The 19,708-nt window shown below is 45.5% G+C and overlaps 1 protein-coding gene and 1 pseudogene across 1 annotated transcript in view; both read left to right on the forward strand.

Annotated features, from left to right (window-relative positions):
- LOC144500635 (acid-sensing ion channel 2-like) overlaps positions 1 to 19,708 on the forward strand; it is a 1,309,014-nt gene that overhangs the window by 537,209 nt on the left and 752,097 nt on the right. The window lies entirely within an intron of this gene.
- LOC144500835 (NADH dehydrogenase [ubiquinone] iron-sulfur protein 3, mitochondrial-like) lies at positions 397 to 18,802 on the forward strand (annotated as a pseudogene).

Below are 19,708 nucleotides of genomic sequence, written 5' to 3' on the forward strand. Positions count from 1 at the left end.
AAGGGCTGAATGGCCTACTCCTGCACCTATTTTCTTTGCTTCTATAGTTTTGTTGAACATAACCATCGATCAGAATCTGGACCTGGATGTTCCATGAACCATAAGTTATGTGTTGAGGTTGCAGTTGGCTTGACATTTCAGCTTGAAATGTCCCTGATTGATGTTTAATCCTCCATAGAGGTTGTCACTCATATATCTTCACTAATGTGTCTGATGTGGGATTTGTGATCAGTCTCTACATTGAAGCAAACCAGCAGTGAGTGATTCTTCAATGAATATTGGATACATCTCTCGCAGTTGGTCCAAGAGATTTAAAGGCACATCTTTTTCTTTTAAATGGATCCTTTAGTCATGTTCATTTCAGTAAAGGCAAGTATTAGAGTGAGGGCGTAAGACATGTTGGAAATGGAGCAGATCTCTGAACTGCCAGCTGTGATAGCATTCTGTCCTTGGCTCTTCCCATTAAAAATGTATCTTACTCTTAAAAAATTATATCGAAAGGAGGAAGTTTTAGATGACTTCAAATCCATGAACGTTTGGTTTGAGAGTAAACCAGCACTGGATTATTGTGCCAAAGACACATTGGTCGCTTACCAACTCAGGGATATTAAAGCTCAGAAGAAGGCACCACCAAATGTTAATGCAAACAAAGCAGTGGTAAATAAAACCGGGAGCAGTGGCCACTGTTGGAACTGCACTCAGCCACCTTCAGAGTAAGGTGTGTGGAATAATGGGGTTTGGGAGTTCCCAGAGCTGAGCAGACAGTCTGGGACCCATCCCACGCCCTCAGGGAGGTTGCTAGGGTTCAACAGGTGGTGTCCCCACATGGAAGAGGGCCCAACGACCATTGCTAAAATGCCAGCGGTGGTGGGAAGAGATCCTTCATTGACCACTTCAGTGGCACAATTGGCCTTTGGGTAGGAGGGCCATCCTCCACATTCTTTGTCAAAGGCAGAATGCCAAAGTAGTGGGAAGGCAATGGGCACTCCACCAACCTTCATCCCCTCTGCATATTTATGGTGAACATAGAAACATAGAAAAACTACAGCACAAAACAGGCCCTTCGGCCCCACAAGTTGTGCAGAACATATCCCTACCTTCGAGGCCTACCTATAACCCTCCACCCTATTAAGTCCCATGTACTCATCCAGGAGTCTCTTAAAAGACCCTATTGAGTTTGCCTCCACCACCACTGACGGCAGCCGATTCCACTCGCCCACCACCCTCTGTGTGAAAAACTTCCCCCTAACATTTCCCCTGTACCTACCCCCCAGCACCTTAAACCTGTGTCCTCTCATAGCAGCCATTTCCACCCTGGGAAAAAGCCTCTGAGAGTCCACCCAATCTGTGCCTCTCAACATCTTATATCCCTCTATTAGGTCTCCTCTCATCCTACGTCTCTCCAAGGAGAAAAGACCGAGCTCCCTCAGCCTATCCTCATAAGGCATGCCACTCAATCCAGGCAACATCCGTGTAAATCTCCTCTGCACCCTTTCAATCTTTTCCACATCCTTCCTGTAATGAGGCGACCAGAACTGAGCACAGTACTCCAAGTGAGGTCTGACGAGGGTCTTATATAGCTGCATCATTATCCCCGGACTCCTAAACTCAATCCCTCGATTGATAAAGGCCAGCACACCATACGCCTTCTTAACCACCTCCTCCACCTGCAGGGCCGATTTTAGAGTCCTATGGACCCGGACCCCAAGGTCTTTCTGATCCTCTACAGTACTAAGAGTCTTTCCCTTTATATTGTACTCCTTCATCCCATTTGACCTGCCAAAATGGACCACTACACATTTATCTGGGTTGAAGTCCATCTGCCACTTCTCCGCCCAGTCTTGCATCCTATCAATTTCCCTCTGTAACTTCTGACATCCCTCCAGACTATCCACAACCCCACCAACCTTCGTGTCATCGGCAAACTTACCAACCCATCCCTCCACTTCCTCATCCAGGTCATTTATGAAAATGACAAACAGCAAGGGTCCCAGAACAGATCCCTGGGGCACACCACTGGTGACCGACCTCCATTTAGAAAAAGACCCATCTATACCCACTCTCTGCCTCCTTTGGGCAAGCCAGTTCTGGATCCACAGGGCAGCAGCCCCTTGGATCCCATGCCCTCTCACTTTTTCTAGAAGCATTGCATGGGGGACCTTATCGAACGCCTTACTAAAATCCATATAAACCACGTCTACCGCTTTCCCTTCGTCAATGCGTTTAGTCACATTTTTGAAGAACTCCACCAGGCTCGTAAGGCACGATCTGCCTTTGACAAAGCCATGCTGAGTATTCTTGAGCATAATAAAAATTGGAACCACATCCGCAATCCTCCAATCCTCCGGCACCTCTCCCGTCTCCATCGACAACGCAAAGATCATCGCCAGAGGCTCTGCAATCTCTTCCCTCGCCTCCCACAGTAACCTGGGATACATCCCATCCGGACCCGGCGACTTATCTATCTTGATGCCATTCAAAGATTCCAGCACAACCTCTTTGTTAAAGTCCACATACTCAATCTTTTCAGTCCACCGCAAGCCCACAGTACATCCACCCAGGTCCTTCTCCTCTGTGAAAACCGAGACAAAATACTCATTGAGCACCTCTGCCATTTCTACTGGTTCCGTACAGACTTTCCCGCCTTCACCTTTTATGGGCCCTATTCCTTCACGTCCCATCCTTTTACTCTTCACATATTTATAGAACGCCTTAGGGTTTTCCTTAATCCTACCTGCTAAGGCTTTTTCGTGACCCCTTCTGGCTCTCCTAATTTCCTTCTTTAGTCCCTTCCTACAAGCCATATACTCATATAGATCCCTATCTTCGCCAAGCTCTCTGAACCTTTTGTATGCTTTCCTTTTCTTCTCGACTAGGTCCCGCACAGCTTTCGTGCACCACGGTTCCTTTAACCTACCAACACCTCCCTGTCTGCTCGGAACGTTGTCCTGTCGAACTCTAGACTGACATTCCTTGAAAAACTGCCACCTCTCTTCAGTACATTTCTCCGAGGATACCTCCTTCCAATTTACTCCTCTAATTTGCTGCCTTATGTCTTCATATTTCCCCTTACTCCATATAAATGCTTTCCTAGCTTGCCTGATCCTCTCTTTTTCCAATGCAAGCATAAAGGAGATAGAGTTATGATCGCTATCCCCAAGATGCTCTCCCACTGAGAGATCTGACACCTGTCCAGGTTCATTGGTCAGTATCAGATCAGGTACAGCCTCTCCTCTTGTAGGCTTGTCCACATGCTGTGTCAGGAAACCCTCCTGCACACACCTAACGAACTCCTCCCCATCCAATCGCCTTACCCTTAGCTGAACGTTAGCTGCATGCTCACTAATACCTTCAGTGATATGGCATCCAGTGTGATTCGTGGCATACGTGCGTGCATGTGCATTAGATGCCATTTTGGTCCCCAGGAGCTGTCCCAATGGGGTGTTATCAAACCAATTTCATACTCCTTTAAATTGCACAGAGAGCCATCTGGTGGCTCTCTGTATTTTCTGTATGTGGTATTTTTTATGTTTTCTATCAATCATATAATGGCCGCAGTCTTCCTGCTCTTCATGGCGGCGGATCTTCTGGTCCCGCCAATGACACACCCCTGCCGCATGTTTCCTACCAGCATGGAGTGGAATCAATGGGAACCCCCATTGGCAGTGTCAGAACCAGAAGATCCCACCGCTGGCCAAGGGCGCACGACTGAGAGAAACATCGTGGGGTGTCAGAGAATCCCAGTGACTGTCGCTTATATCTCACTTGATCTAGTCTTGGGTTATAAACTTCACCTTTTCTCCTGAGTGTCAGTGAAAGCTCTCGTGATTCAATTTCTGTTTCTGCCTGCAGGATCTGTGAGCACTCCCTCGGCCAGCGCTGTTGCCTCTCGGTCAGAACGTTCTGAGTTCAAGCCCCTTTCTAGGACTGACACTCCAGTTCGATGCCAAGAGAGAATGGCACTGTGACATCCTTTGGATGAGAAATTGAGCCAAAACCCTGTCTGTTCCTTGATGTAGATGTAAAAGATCCCATGGCACTCGACCAAAAACGTCAGGCAATTATCCTCTGCATCCAGCCCAATATTTATCCCTCACTCAGCATTGCAGAAACAGATTATCTGGTCATTATCTAATATCTGTTTGTGGGAGCTTAATTTGGCTGTCACTTTTCCAAAGTTATGACTATAATTACATTTCAAAATAACTTCCCGAACCATAAAACACTTTGAAACATTGTGAGGCCATGAAAGGTGCTGTCTAAAGGCAATTCTGTCTGTCTTTCTTTGTTAGTTGCCAGTGAAATTCAAGGTTTGAGATGATTTTCTCGACACAAACAATGATGTGGATCTGAGCTTATTTGCCGAGGAACTATAAGAAGCCAAGTTGTTAATCTCAAGTGATGTCCAGCCACGAATACAGAGCATCAGATATTTTTTTTTAGCCCTGAGCACCAAAACACTGCCAAAGGGGTGCAGATGGTTAATATGATTGGGCACTTCAGATACACTTAGTTCTTTCAGATGCAATTATTCTAATGTTGCCTTACAGGATATCTTTTGGGGAGGGGAGAAACATGATCGCTCCTGCCCACAGGCAAGGTGCACTTGCATTCTTGCCTTCTTTATATGAGATCATAGAATCATAGAGAGCCTACAGTGCAGAAGGAGGCCATTCGGCCCATCGAGTCTGCAGTGACAACAATCCCACCCCAGGCCCTATCCCCACAACCCCACACATTTACACGGCTAATCCCTCTAACCTACACATCCCCGGGACACTAAGGGGCAATTTAGCATGGCCACTCAACCCAACTCCCCACGTCTTTGGAGATGCTTGCTTCCTCCTTCTTCGGATGCTGGAATCTGTAACAAAAACAGTAAATGCTTGAAAATCTCAGCAGGTCGGACAGCGTCTATGGAGAAAGAATAGAGCCAACGTTTCGAGGCTGGGTGACCCTTCGTCAGAGCTAAAAGCAAAGAAAGTCAAAAGAAATTTACACTATGAGCGGGGGCTGTAATTGGACAAAGGAAATGTAAATGTCATTATTTCCTTTGTCCAATTACAGCCCGCGCCCCCCCCACTCATAGTATAAATCTCTTCTGATTTTCTTTGCTCTTCACTCTGACAAAGGGTCATCCAGACTTGAAACGTTGGCTCTATATTCTCTTTCCACAGATGCTGTCAGCCTGCTGAGATTTTCCAGCATGTTCTGTTTTAGCTACTTATTGAGGTCTTCTTTGTCAACAGCTTCAATTTGGAGGGCAGCTTAGTTTCAGGTCAAGCAGTTGATGAGAATGTCCACTGCTGTCAGGTATCCCATATTTGCTGTAGCAGCTAGCCTGATCTCTTACTGACAGATCAAAAACTCTCGGGCTCTCCTGAACTCTCCATTTGATATGACAGCAGGCCCAGAACTCACACCTGGTCCAAAGATCAAACTGTGCTTTTCAGCCTGTTCCAGAAGTTCAACTCTATTACTCAGTCTGTGCAGGGCTTCAGCCAGGAGTTAGCAGCTAACTCCACAGCTCTCAATCATCTATGTCAGACAATACATCTGATGTGAGAGTTATATCGCACTTCTCTTGCTGTGACAGCATCTGTGGATAAAGAATAGAGCCATCGTTTCGAGTCTGGATGACCCTATGTCAGAGCTCAGAACAAAGAAAAAGGGCGGCACAGTGGTTAGCACTGCTGCCTCTCAGCGCCAGGGACCCAGGTTCGATTCCCGGCTTGGGTCACGGTCTGTGTGGAGTTTGCACATTCTCCCCGTGTCTGCGTGGGTTTCCTCCAGGTGCTCCGGTTTCCTCCCATCCTTCAAAGATGTGCGGGTTAGGTGGATTGGCCATGCTAAATTACTCCTTAGTGTCAGGAGAACTAGCTAGGGTAAATACAAGAGGTAATGGGGATAGGGCTTGGGTGGGATTGTGGTCAGTGCAGACTCGATGGGCCGAATGGCCTCCTTCTGCACTGTCGGGATTCTATGATTCTATGACTTGGCGAAGATTGCTGTCGCACAGACATGTAAATGACAGTACAATGTTGCCAGGAGATATTGATTACAAGCAAGATTTCCTTCAAGTAGTTGTAGGTATTGCACTGATTGTATTCGGAGGCTGTGAGGAGCTCTGCTTGTTCTTGCTATTTTAAGCTAGTGTCTTGTAGCGTTATGCTATTTCCTATTGGCTTTTCATAATGAACAGAGAATTCACCACGGTGCAAAAAGCTGTGACTGGCACTCTGTACATGCAGTTGAGCTCGTTAGTGCTCTGAAATTCATATTTTTGAAGTGCTGTGAAATTGCATACTTGTCTCATTCTTTGATAGTCTAATAGCTTTCATAATCCATGCATGTTAGAATTGGGCTGCTGGCTCAGTAGCAAAAAAGCGTAGATGTAATTGAATGTGTGAATATATAGAACTATAGAATCCCTACAGTGCAGAAGGAGGCCATTAAGCCTATCGAGCCTGCACCGACTCTAAGGTCACAGAACTTTACAGCATTTGAAGAAGGCGATTTAACTCGACATGCCTCCACTGGCTCTTTCAAAGTTAGTTGCACTCCCTTCTCTTTCTCCTTTGGTCTGCAATATTTTCCTTTTCAACCGTGTATCCATTTCCCTTATGAAAGTTAGTGTCAAATCTGCATCCATCACCTTTCAGGCAGCGAATTCCAGATTATGTAGCTGTATAGAACTTCCTCCTCATCTCCACTTGGATTCTTTTGTCCAAAAGCTTTGCCCTTTACTGACTAGCTTTCCTGCCAGTGGAAACAGTTTCGGCTTATTTGTTCTACTTACATCCTTCATAAATTTTAAGTGCCTCTCTTAAATCTCCCTTTCACCTTCTGCTCCAGGGAGGACACTCCCAGTTTCGGTAGTTTCGCCGCGTTAACTGAAATCCTTCAATGTGACGACCTCACGATTATGCAGAAAGGGTAATTGAGACTGGCATGAAGTCCGCTCATTTTCAATTCCACTGACTTAGCTTCGTATTGTAGTAATGTTAGCTTTTCACATTTACGTTTAAATTGGGAAAATAAGGCTGGAATTCTCCAGCCGTTCACGCTGGCAGGATTCTCCAGTCCCACCATGGGTTACCCGGCGGCATGGGGTGGTTTCAATGGGAATTCCCATTCTTTGCAGGACCAGAAGATCCCACGCCAGCGAACAGCGCACTGCCTCCCGTCACCATTAAAAATGCTGAGGGGAGGTCAGAGAATTTCACCCATTGATTCTTTAATTGTGATATCTTAAATGCAATAAGATGGTGACCACTGGATTTTTGAACTGAGACTGCGTGTACAACACAGGTGGATTTAAATATGAAGTAACTACCTGCTCAGTGAGAAATTAATTTTGTCCAAGTTCCAGGGAGCCGTAACCAATGATATGAGTGAAAGTAAAGTTATTTATTAGTCACGAGTAGGCTTACATTAACACTGCAATGAAGTTACTGTGAAAATCCCTGAGTCGCCACACTCTGGCGCCTGTTCAGGTACATTGAGGGAGAATTTAGCATGGCCAATGCGCCTAACCAGCACGCCTTTCAGACTGTGGGAGGAAACTGGAGCACCCAGAGGAAACCCACGCAGACATGGGGAGAATGTGCAGACTCCATACAGACAGTGACCCAAGCCGGGAATCGAACCCTGGCGCTGTGAGGCAGCAGTGTTAGCCACTGTGCCGCCCAAGGTCAACAAGGTCGTAATTTCACAGAATCAGAATCACTACAATGCAGAAGGAGGCCATTCGGCCCATTGAGTCTGCACCAATTCCCCTACAGAGCATCTTACTCAGGCCTTCTCCCCATCCTCTCCCCTTAATCCCACGTATTTACCCCACTAATCCCCCTAACCTGCATATCTTGGGACACTAAGGGGGTAATTTAACATTACAAATCAGCCTAACCCACACATCTTTGGACTGTGGGAGGAAACAGGAGCATCCGGAGGAAACCCACGGGGGAGAACGTGCAGACTCCGCACAGGCAGTGACCCAAGCTGGGAATCGAACCCTGGGTTCCTGGGGCTGTGAGGCAGCAGTACCAACTGCTGTGCCACCATGCCTCCATAATTTGCTGTCAATATCATGGTGAGGCTAATTGCAGAGATGTTGATGGGCAGTAATTAACATTCAGCCCACCGTTGGAAGTGTCAAGTCTTTCTGTGGCAAGTTTATATTGTATGTACTATGCAAGTGCAAGAACTCCATGTTGTTTAATGCAGTTGAATAGGAAGCTAATGACAAAATGATACATGCCCTTCAACTTTTCAATTTCTGCATCTAATCCTGCATCTGTCCTTGCCTGAGGTGACTCCGTCATTTGCTCATAATAACCACCGCACGCCATTAGCCCACTGTTATTTTGACAGCAAACTTTGAACCAATTATCACCCACTCTAATTTTACACTCTCCTCTATCTTTGTACTATTTATTTCACAACCTGTTCATTCCAGTTGGTCAAGCAGATACGCAGTCGCTTGCCCTGGCTGTTCACCCAGGCCCCTGAGGTTTGCTTTCCCTCGGTGCGATGTTTTCAGCTTACAGCAATGTGCCGCCCAAAAATGTGAAAAACCTGAACATGCAAGGAAAGGTTTAATTCGATGGCCTGCCACAGGAAATTATTTTTAAAATTTGAATTTCTGTAAAACGGGGGAATCAGTGAGTGCTGTGTGGTGCAGAATCAAATATAGACATAATTAAAAGTTTCACTTGGTAGAATAACTATCATAGGTAACTAGGACGAGTACTCTGGAAAGATAACAAAATGGGGATTCTGTTAACAAAATGGGGACTCTGTTAACCGGAAAAAGTGCTGAATGGGTAGGAAATCATCTTCTCGATGGAAGAAACCTAGATCACATGATTTCAATAAATCCCTTCTTTTTATAGAGCTGTTCTTACTTTTGATGTGACTATATGATGCGGAATTGTGTATTTGGTCACATGGCAGGGTTAAAAGATAAGAAGCCTGAGAAAAGGCAAGGCAAAGGAGGCCATCTTGAGCCCACATCTGCCGCCATTCATGCAAATGCCAGCTTGGTGGGGGGGGAGGAGGAGGGCGATGATTGGAGAGTGGAAAGACAAGGGGGGGGGGGTGGGAGCGAGAAGTGTTGACTCCAATTGTGGGTGGGGAGATGAGCCTGATCCCAATGCAACCATGTTTTGCCAGTGTGTTGAGCACCCCCCCCCCACCCCCGCATTGCTGTGCGAAACACACTCCCTTGATATTTTGTCACAGAGTATGGTGGAATCTGGAGAGAAAACCGACGTGTTTCCTGCAGAGAGGAACATGCCAGTTTTATCACTGCAAACAACGCTGCCATTTTTTTGGTAAGATTCCCCACCCTCAAGATATTTACATTTTCACCCCTGTCATTCAATGGAAGTGTTCTAAAATTTCCCAGTAGTCACTGTGCTCCAGTTTAAAGACACATGTGTACAAGATGTGATCAGGACTGTGTAACTTGCTGTAAGGAACGTGAGTGAATTTGTAGCTCAGAGTTACAACAAAAGGCAAACAGTGATGAGGATTTGGATTCAGATCGATTGACTTGAATATTGAGCTAGAACTATAATGGGCCAAAAGTTGCTGTTGCACAGCATCTGTTGTTAGCTAAACTCACCAAATTGCAGAATGTACGAGCTGGTAACGTCACAGTGAGGAGAAACTGAATATCTGGAAACTGACTGGCCAGAGCAAGCAGCTGTGTATCTCCTTAACCAACCAGACTGAAGGATTCTGAAATTAACAGAGCAAGTCTTGAGAGAGAAATGTAAATTAGAATGGGTAAAGTCATTGTCAAAGCAGATACAGGAAGAGAATTCTTTTGTTATTCATCTGCGGTATGTGGGTATTGTTGGCTAGGTCAACGTTTATTGCCCATCCCTTGAGAAGGTGGTGGTGAACTGCCTTCTTGAACCGCTGCAGTCCATGTGGTGTAGGTACACCCACAGTGTGGTTAGGGAGGGAGTTCCATGATTCTGACCCAGCGACAGTGAAAGAACGGCAATATATTTCCAAGTCAGGATGGTGAGTGACTTCTGCCTTTGTCCTTCTAAACAGTAACAGTCGTAGGTTTGGAAGGCAATTCAATTTACTCCACATGACATCAAGAAATAGCTGAAGGCACTGGATGCTGCAAAGGCCCTGACAATATTCCAGTAATAATACTGAAGACCTGTGCTCCAGAACTTGCCATGCCCCTAGCCAAGCTGTTCCAGTACAGCTGCAACACTGACATCCACCCGGCAATGTGGGATATTGCTCAGCTATGTCCTGTACTCAAGAAACAGAGCATATCTAACCCGGCCAATTACTTGATATTCAGTAAAGTGATGGAAGGGGTCATCAACAGCGCTTTCAAGCAGCACTTACTCAGCAATAATGTGCTCACGGATGCTCAGTTTGGGTTCTGCCAGGGTCACTCAGCTCCTGACCTGATTACAACCGCTTAGTTCAAACATGGGCAAAAGAGCTGAATGCCAGAGGTGAGGTGAGAGTGACAGACCTTGACATCAAGGCAGCGTTTGACCAAATATGGTATCAAGGAGGCCCAGCAAAACTGGACAAATGGGAATCGGGGGGGAAACTAGTTGGAGTGATACCTAGCACAAAGGAAGGTGGTTGTGGTGATTGGAAGTCAATTATCTCAGCTCTAAGGTACCACTGCAGGATAGGCCCGTTCATCTTCAGCTGCAATATTAATGACCTTCCTTCCATCTTAAGGTCAGAAGTGGGAATGTTTGCCGATGATTGTACAATGTTCAGCACCATTAGCAATTCCTCAGATCCTGAAGCAGTCCATATCCAAAGGCTACAAGACCTGGACAATATCCAGGCTTGGGCTGAGAAGTGGCAATTAACATTTGAGCCACACAGGTGCCAGGCAGTGCCCGTCTCCAACAAGAGAGGACCTAACCATCGCCTCTTGATGTTCAATGGCATTACCATCGCTGAATCCCTCACTACCAACATCCCGGGGGTTACCGTTGACCAGAAACTGAACTGGACTAGCCATGTAAGTACTGTGGCTACCAGAGGGGGTCAAAGGCTCGGAATCCTGTGACAGGTAACTCACTTCCTGACTCCTCAAAGCCTGCCCACCATTTACAAGGCCCAAGTCAACAGTGTAATGGAATACGCTCCATTTGTCTGGATAAGTGCAGCTCCAACAAAACTCAAGAAGCTTGACACCATTCAGGACAAAGCAGCCCCCTTGATTGCTACCCCTTCCACAAACATTCAATCCCTCCACCACCAGTAAACAATGGAGGCAGTGTGTACCATCTACATGATGCACTGCAGGAAATCACCAAGATTCCTTAGGCAGCAACTTCCAAACCCATGACCACTACCATCTAGAAGGACAAGGGCAGCATATATTTCGGAACACAACTACCTGCAAGTTCCCCTCCAAGTCACTCACCATCCTCACTTGGAAATATAAGACCGTTCCTTCACTGTCCTGAGCTCCCTCTCTAATAACACTGTGGGTGTACCTACACCTCAGGGCCTGCAGCAGATGAAGAAGGCAGCTCACCACCACCACCACGTCAAGGGCAACAAGGAATGGGCAATGAATGCTGGACAAGCCAGCATGGACCACATCCCTTAAATGAATTACAAAAAGATGCTGCCGAAAGAGTCTTGATGAGTTCCTGCCATGTATCTTGTAGATGGTGGACACAGCTGCCACTCTTTGTCTGTGTGGGGGGGAGTGAATGTTTGTGGATGGAGTGCCAATCAAGTGCATTGCTTTGGCCTGGATGGTGTCAAGATTCTTGAGTGTTGTTGGATCTGCACTCAAAAAAGTAAATGGAGAGTATTCCATTACACTCCTGATTTATTCCTTGTGGATTATGGACTGGCTTTGGAGGAGCCAGGAGGTGAGTTACTCACCGCAGGACTCCTGGCCTCTGATCTGCTCTTGTAGGCACAGTATTTATGTCAAGTTCAGTTTCTGTTCAATGGTAACCGCCATTGGAAGTGGGAGATTCAGTGATAGTAATGTTATTGAATGTCAAGGGGCATCATTAGATTTACTCTTGTTGAAGGTGTTCATTGCCTGGCACTTGGATGGCATGAATGTTACTTGCCACTTGTCAGCCCACGCCTGGATACTGTCAGCATTGCTGCATTTAGACATGGATAACTTCAGTATCTGAGGAGTTGCTAATGGTGCTGAACATTTTGCAATTATCAGCAAACATCCCTACTTCTGACCTTATGATAGAAGGAAGGTCATTGATGAAGTAGCTAGAACTAGAAACTGCGGAACTCCTGCTGTGATGTCCTGGAACTGAAATAATTGACCTCCAACCAACTACACCCATCTTCCTTTCTGCCAAGTATGACTCCAACCAGTGGAGAGTCTTCCCCTTGATTTCCATTGACTCCAATTTTGCTAGTGCTCCTAGGACAGCACAGTGTCGCAGTGGTTAGCAATGCTGTGTCATAGCGCCAGGGACTCGGGTTCAATTCCAGCCTTGGGTGCCTGTCTGTACCGAGTCTGCATGTTCTCCCTGTGTCTGCGTGGGTTTCCTCCGGGTGCTCCGGTTTCCTCCCACAGTCCAAAGATGTGCGGGTTAGGTTGTATGGCCATGTTAAATTGCCCCTTAGTGTCAGGGGGATTAGTAGGGTAAATATGAGGGGTTATGGGGATAGGGTCTGGGTGGGATTGTTGTGGGTGCAGGCCCAATGGGCCGATGGCCTCCTTCTGTACTGTAGGGATTCTATGGGGGGAACTTTCCCATCCTGTCCGCCACAGAAATCGCAGCGGGTGGGGGACCATGCAAAGGTCTGTTGACCTCGGGCGGGATTTTCTGGTTTTGGGATGAGCGTAGCTGGAAAATCCCGCCCAATGATTCTAGTCACCTCGGTCAAATGAATCATAGAATCCCAACAGTGCAGAATGCGGCCATTCAGCTCAATGAGTCTGCACCGACCACAATCCCACCTAGGCCCTCTTCCTGCAACACAACACATCCACTCCGCCAATCCCCCTGACACTAGGGTCAATTTATCATGGCCAATCAACCTAACCTACACATGTTTGGACAGTGGGAGGAAACCGGAGCACCCGGAGGAAACCCACGCAGACAAGGGGAGAATGTGTAAGCTCCATGCATTCAGTGACCCATGGCCGGAATTGAACCTGGGCCCCTGGCGCTGTGAGGCAGCAGTGCTAACCACTGCGCCACCATCCTGCCCTATGCTGCCTTGATGTCAAGGGCGGTCACTCTCACCTCAATAGAGAGTGAAAAAAAGACATGATTAAGACGGAGCGAAAAGAAGCAGAAAGGAAAAGCAAAATAACTGAAACCATGCAACTCAGGCAGCAAGTTGTGTCGTGTTTTATCCGCTCCTGACTTGTATTTGCTACATAACTTGTGGAATAAATAACTGAGCTCCGTTAAACTCATCATTGTTCTGACTGGAAAATTTGGACTCATGCTTGAGTTCCTAACCATTAGACATGGTTGTAAGTACAATATTACAGGTATACAACTGTCCTTGTGCATGTAATGGTTGTTTAATAAAACTATGAACGTTTGACCTCTATTTTTCAAGGATCATTCATTTCGAGCAACAGATAGTTTTTATTTATGATTAAATGTTTTATAGTCTAGCAGTCATAAACACACAGATTGCCAGATTGAGAAATGCTCGGTAAACCTTGAAAAAACTGTGAATAAAAGTAGACAGAGCTGATGGAATCAGGTTATTGCTGGTCCAATCAATCCTTTTGTATTTTGGCTGTTGAAAGCACGGCCAAAGTAATGTGACATTTATGTGTCTCTGAGTTTTCAAATGATTCCATTATGAGCAAATGTCAAAGCTACATCTCCAAACAATAAAGGCTATCAAATGGAAGCAAGATGCATATAGTTGATACGATTGACACATTAATATCAAGTGATAAGGTTGTTAATAGAACTTACAGTATCCAGGGCCGTATAAATGAAGGCATAGGGTACGAAAGCACAAAAGTTTTGTTGATTCTTTATAATAAATGTGGTGAACCATAGATGGTTACCACTATGGGTACTTGTACATATGTTACTCTTGTTACTGTTGGGGTTAGGGTTTGGGTGTTCCACCTGTTATCATTGTTTATGTGGTACACTCCATTCGGCTCCGCCTTCTTACAGGAGTATAAAGGTCACTGCTACTTCCGAGCAGCCCTTAGTCTGGGATAGTATTGTTAAGTAGTGTGCTCCAATCTTGTTGTGAATAAAAGCCTTTATTCCCGGGTACGTCCTAGCCTCCCGTGTGAATCAATCACGCATCAAGGCGGTTAGGCAATTCTGGGTATTATACTTTAGAAAGGATGTCCAGGCTCAGAGGATGCAGAGGAAATTCATTAGAATACTTCGATTGGTTGAGGAACTTCAGTTGTGCGGCGAGATTGGAGAAACAGCAATTTCCATCCTTCGAGCAAAGTACGGTAAGGGGAGATTGAATAAAGGTGCTGAAGATAGAGTCATAGAGGTTTACAAGCATGGAAACAGGCTCTTCGGCCCAACTTGTCCATGCCACCCTTTTTTTTACCAGTCAGCTAGTCCCAATTGCCCACATTTGGCCCATATCCCCTCTATACCCATCTTACCCATGTAACCGTCTAACTGCTTTTTAAAAGACAAAATTGTACCCGCCTCTACTACTGCCTCTGGCAGCTTGTTCCAGCCACTCACCACCCTCTGTGTGAAAAAATTGCCCCTCTGGACCCTTTTGTATCTCTCCCCTCTCACCTTAAACCTATACCCTCTAGTTTAAGACTCCCCTACCTTTGGAAAAAGATGTTGACTATCTAGCTGATCTGTGCCCCTCATTATTTTATTGACCTCTATAAGATCACCCCTAAGCCTCCTACGCTCCAGGGACACACCACATATGTAGGCAAGGAGGATCAGTGTTATATACTCATTAAGAGTTAGGAACTAATTGTTATGCACATGTATGTCCAGGGTACCACATTCACTGCTGCACTGCAGGTCTGTCAGTCAGTGGCACATGTTGTGTTCTGTGAAATAGATTCAGAAAACGGTTCAGTATTTTGTTTCTAAAAATCTAATTATCTTGAACTTCAGGCAAACACAAGAGTCAGTACCAGAAAACATAGAATTTAGATAATTGGCAGAAGACCTTGCAGTGAGATGAGGAGAATTTTCTGGGTTCTGCTGACTATAATTTTTATTCACACTTCTGGATGAATGGCCAAACCAGTGAAGTCCTTTGTTCAGTGTGCAGATTGGACATTGTCCGCAACTGGAACTCAGGCCTGAGTGAGGAGTTTGCAGCAGATTTCTCCTCCAGGTCACGAGTTGGGATGCGCTGGGAAGATTAAGTGACTCAAATATTTAAGTGTGTTGCAGTATTGTGGGGTTTGGAGGACCACCTTAATTTGTCATCTCATGGCACTTGAATCCAGCAAGAGAGGTATGCTTCGGCTATTTGGTACAGAGTTTGATTCAGTAGCCCTTGATAGTTCATCGATAAAGTTTGCATACTGGCCCCGTTGAGAAGCTGACTTCATATATCATATCTGTTGAGGTCCTGAAGTGCACGTGACTTTCCTAGGGAACATCCAGGTCATGTGATCAAATGCCACTTCGCTCATTGCAAATTGGATTCAGGCTCATCTCTCTCTGTAAAGCATATTGACTTGCCATTGAGTGCCCCTCCCCTGCCACTTCCACACTCTCCAACTCTATCTTTCACCAATATCCATGACCTGGTGGACACTTCCAAATTGCTAAATACCATCGCTCAACAGAGCGGATAACTTTCCATCTCAAAGATAAATATTGGCTGTGCCATTGCAGGAAAATATATATAGAATTGTAAGTGAGCAAACAAACTGTATTAACTTCATTGTTGAGAAGAGCAGGTAAATAAATCTGTTGGGAAGGACGGATTGTGCCGACTCACCTCTGGACTACAAGGGTTGCAGAGTCTTTTTCTTCCCCCTGGAAACGATAAGCTTTCCAGGCTTGCCAATTACATTTGACAAACGCTGAGACAGATGAACAAAGGTTGAGAGGAAATCGATGTATTCTCAAGAAATTCATCACTGTTGGCTTCCATTTTCTTTAAGGTTTATGATCAAGCCGTGCTATAATATTAATATTCTATGAAGCTTGCTGCTGGAAAGATCACTGACCCTCACACAATGAGAGTCTTCTTATAGGAACCTGCCAACTGACTGTTGCATTTGCCAAAAGGGTAGAAAACAAGTTGACGTTAGAGGATTTGTGGGGAAGAAATGTTGCATGGAGTGCACTCTATGGATTGGTATTGGAACCAATATTGTTTCCCATTCTCATTACTGACGTGGATTCAGTGACTCAATGCGAGTTGGTTACATTTTCCGATTTTAGCAAACTAAAGGGCAACTGATTGAGGCAATACATTGAGAAGTCCAAAATAAGGCAGCTATGTATTTGGTTGCGTTGATCCAATGCTCTGGAATTCCTTTTGTAATCATCTCTGCATCTTCACCTCACTCCCCTCCTTTAAGTTTCTCCTTTAAACCCACAACTTTTATGCAGCTTGTGGTCATCTGTCCTAATATCTCTTTTGCTGTGACATACCTTTGTTTAGTTATACACCAGAGGGGTGTTTTCAGCTTTATCAGACGAATAAGGGGGGATCTCATGGAGACTTATAAATTCTAACAGGATTAGACAGGGTCGATGCAGGAAGGATGTTCCCGATGATGGGGGCGCCCAGAACCAGGGGTCACAGTCTGAGGATAGAGGGTAGACCATTTAAGACGGAGATGAGGGGACATTTCTTCACCCAAAGAGTGGTGAGCCTGTGGAATTCATTACCACAGGAAGTAGTTGATGTCAAAACATTGAATATATTCAAGCAGCTGGATATAGCACTTGGGGCAAACAGGATCAAAGGTTATGGGGAGAAAGCAGGATGAGACTATTGAGTTGGACGATCAGCTATGATCGTGATGATTGGCGGAGCAGGCTCGAAGGGCCAAATGGCCTCCTCCTGCTCCTATCTTCTATGTTTCTATGTTAAGTGTTGTATAAATGCAAGCTGTTGCTGTTCGCTGTTCTGATGTTACAAGTTTCAGGTTTGCCTTAGTTATTCTCTTGTGTATAGTGGTGTTACTCTCAGTGGGTTCACCCTCTTGAGTCTCCTATTCTTATCCAATCTCTTATTTTCCTATAGGATCACCCAGGGTCTAACAATGTGGGCATTTGTGATCTGAACTGGATGCTCTGGGGAGAATCTTAGAAGAAAATGCCAGAGGGTGGGATTTTCTGGCTGCGCTCGCCCCAAAACTCCCACCTGAGGTCAACGGACCTTTCCATGGTCTGCCCTTCACCCGTTTCGATTCCCGTGGTGGACGGCTTGGGAAAATTCACTCCTGAGTGTTGGCTCCGGCGAGAAAAAAAACGTGTTTCTCTCCACATCTTACCAAACCCTGCCACAAAAAAACAGCTGGGTGTTTCACACTATCATGTCGGGAGGGTGGGGCCTCAACACACCAACAAAACCGACTTGTGAGTCTGGCTCAGACCGGATTCCAGAGAACTTTCCAGAACCTGGCTCCTGGCCATGGTGTTTTAGCATCACAGACTAGGTTTGAGGGATTTGTTTCTGACACTCAACTACTGTCCGATGAAGGGATGAACCACAGTACAACCAGGTAGCGGCATTTGGTGAACATGTTGCTGAGATTCTTCCCAAATACATCCAGCAGATGCAGGTGACCTGTTTCAATGAGTGGGACACTTTTATCCATCCAGATAGTATAATCCCAGTGCTGACATTTCTGCGGGATCACCCCAATAACCCAGTTCAAATCTCTTGCAAATGAGACTGCAATGCATATCCCTTCTTATCCATTTAGATTTGAGATTGTATATAACCTGCTTTTACTACAGTTTACCTCTTGTATCTGTGTAAAGACTTACACTGATGTGTTGATACCACTGGATTCCACGGTACCTGTATTCAAGGCTGCAAACTGGATGAGGGAGAGATTTGGAATATGTATGGTGTATTTCTTTGCTGACTGTCCAGATCTGAGACGCATTTTCACAGACTATGGGCCTGATTTTATCTGCCTTTTAAAAAATTCATTCATGGGACATGGGCGCGCTGGCTGGCCAGCATTTATTGTCCATCCCTAGTTGCTCTTGTTCAGAGGGCAGTTGAGAGTCAACCACATTGCTGTGGCTCTGGATTCACATGTAGTTCAGACAGGATAAGGATGGCAGATTTCCTTCCCTAAAGGACATTAGTGAACCAGATAGATTTATCCGACAGTCGACAACGGTTTCATGGTTATCAGTAGATTCTTCATTCCAGATGTTTTTTATTGAATTCAAATTCCACCATCTGCCGTGGCGGGATTTGCACCCTAGTTCCCAGGACATGAGCTGAGTTTCTGGATTAACAGTCTAGCGATAATACCATTAGGCCATCGCCTCCCCACATTTATACCACACTCCTGTTACAGTGAACTCGGAGAATTTGGCGGCCAGCCAAATCTCCCTTCACTGCGGCGGGTTGGGAAAATCCTGCCGGTGTGAACAGTAGTAAGATTCCAACCTATGGGTTTGAAGGCCATCTTTTTTGCAAAGACCTGGCGTTTTCTGGCTATGTAGAGGAACGTGATGACAATGAGGTCACTCCTGTGGAAGTTGAGCCTGTTGAACTTGCCCAAAAGTTCCACAAATTTGTCCTCAAAAGTCGATGTGAAACATTCCCAGCACACCATGAGCCAACTGAACTGCCCTAACTTGAGGATGGAGAGAAAAAAACCTGAGACGAAATGAAGAGACAGGCTCAATCTTTTGGGTAAATCATGACCAATATCAGTTTTAATGTGGACCGAAAAATAGCTGTTTTCTGTATAACCTAATGGCTTGTGTAAAACTGATGTAAATATATGACAATTATAAAACTCTATTAAAAAGCGTTTAGACAGTTACATGGATAAGATGAGTATAGAGGGATATGGGCCAAATGCGGGCAATTGGGACCAGCTAAGGAGTTTTAAAAAAGAGGGCGGCATGGACAAGTTGGGCCGAAGGACCTTTTTCTATGCTGTAAACCTCTATGACTCTATAAGATTAAAAAAAAGGTCGGCTGCACTGAGATCAAGGTGCCATGTTTTGGTTTCCTTACTTGAGAAAGGATATACTGGCACTGGACGGGGTGCAGAGGAGATTCACTAGGTTGATTCCGGAGTTGAGAGGGTTGGCTTATGAGGAGAGGCTGAGTAGACTGGGGCTATACTCATTGGAATTGAGAAGAATGAGGAGGGATCTTATAGAAACATATAAAATTATGGAGGTGATAGATAAGATAGAAACAGGGAGTTTGTTTCCACTGGCAGGTGAAACTGGGGGGCATAGCCTCAAAATAAGGGGGAGCAGATTTAGAACTGAGTTGAGGAGGGTTGTGAATCTGTGGAATTCCCTGCCCAGTGAAGCAGTTGAGGCTACCTCATTGAATGTTTTTAAGGCAAAGATAGATAGATTTTTGAACGGTAAAGGAATTAAGGGTGATGGTGAATGGGTGGGTAAGTGGAGCTGTGTCCACGAAAAGATCAGCCATAATCTTATTGAATGGCGGAGCAGGCTCGAGGGGCCAAATGGCCTAGTCCTGCTCCTAGTTCTTATGTCTAAAGGGCAAAACAAAAAGTAACCTCCGCCCCTCCCCCACCCCA

The sequence above is a fragment of the Mustelus asterias genome, chromosome 11 (assembly GCF_964213995.1).
Source record: "Mustelus asterias chromosome 11, sMusAst1.hap1.1, whole genome shotgun sequence".
Lineage (NCBI taxonomy): Eukaryota > Metazoa > Chordata > Chondrichthyes > Carcharhiniformes > Triakidae > Mustelus > Mustelus asterias.